The sequence below is a fragment of the Indicator indicator genome, chromosome 10 (genome assembly GCF_027791375.1).
Source record: "Indicator indicator isolate 239-I01 chromosome 10, UM_Iind_1.1, whole genome shotgun sequence".
Classification (NCBI taxonomy): Eukaryota; Metazoa; Chordata; class Aves; order Piciformes; family Indicatoridae; genus Indicator; species Indicator indicator.
The window spans coordinates 31,758,013-31,759,303 of record NC_072019.1 but is presented as its reverse complement, the minus strand read 5'-3'; positions in this window follow the sequence as shown (position 1 = coordinate 31,759,303).

Below are 1,291 nucleotides of genomic sequence, written 5' to 3'. Positions count from 1 at the left end.
CAACAGAGGAGATTTCCCTCAAATAAACTCTGCAAGCTCCTGACTGCAGGAATGCATTCAGGTCGTCATTTATTTCCACTGTGAAGAAATGAGGCTGGTGCTGGAAACTGAGACAATAATAAAGATATGCCCACACTGAAGTGCATTTTCATGTAGCTGTATTTATCCATCATGCAGGTCTGTTCCCCAAGAGCCTACAATGGTCTGTTCTCTCTCTCTTTTCATGTAGTTTTCCTGCTCTGTGAATGGCAATTTTTGTCTACAAATATATATGGGGATTTGTATGAATGTAACATTTCCTGTAAGGAAACTTTGTGTGGTTTTCCAAATGGCAAGAAACAAAGTCTTGTTCTGGCACAACAGGCTTTATTTCTTTTATGCTAGCAGTGAAGTCTCTTTTGAATCCTCAGAGAATAAAGGAAACAGTTATATTAAGTTGGCTTTATGACAGTTTGTCCTTCACAGCCTTCCAAAACCCCCAGAGCATTAAATCAGTATGATTTTCCCTCTGGACTCATCAGAGCTGTCCTTATAATCTGTAGTGAAAACTTTTGAAAGTTGCTGCTCATTTCTTAAGATAAATTAAAAGGTAGTAAGTGTCATGCTATGAGCACAGTACTTACAGGTTGAAAAAGCACTTTGTTCAAAGCTCATGAGCAAAAATCCGTAGCAAACTTACATCACAGAGAGCAAACTGCCACTGGGGAAAACTCAAGTGGTTCAGTCTCTAATATAGAGAAAAGGAAAAAGTGTTACTATCAGTAGTAATAATAATAATAATAATAAATGATATTTGAAATAATAATAACAACATCAACAACAAGAAGTGTTACTATCAGTAATAATATCAGGTACATTAACAAGAGTGTGTCCAGCAGATCCAGGGAGGTTCTCCTCCCTCTCTACTCTGCCCTACTGAGACCTCACCTGGAATATTGCATCCAGTTTGGGGCTCCCCAGTTCAAGAGGGACAGGGATCTGCTGGAGAGAGTCCAAGGGAGGGCTCCAAGGATGATGAGGGGACTGGAGCACTGCCTGGTGAGGAGAGGCTGAGAGCCCTGGGGGTGGTCAGTCTGGAGAGGAGAAGGCTGGGTGGGGATCTGATCAATGTCCTGCTCTGGCAGGGAGGTTGGACCCAAAGACCTCCAGAGGTCCCTAACATCCTGTGATCTGTGATCATGGTTGTAGAGCACAAAGATCCTCCTAGATCTGTGTATAATGTAGATCTGTCTATAAATGTCTGAGGGCTGGGGGTCAGGAAGGAAGGGACAGGGACAACCTCTGCTCACTT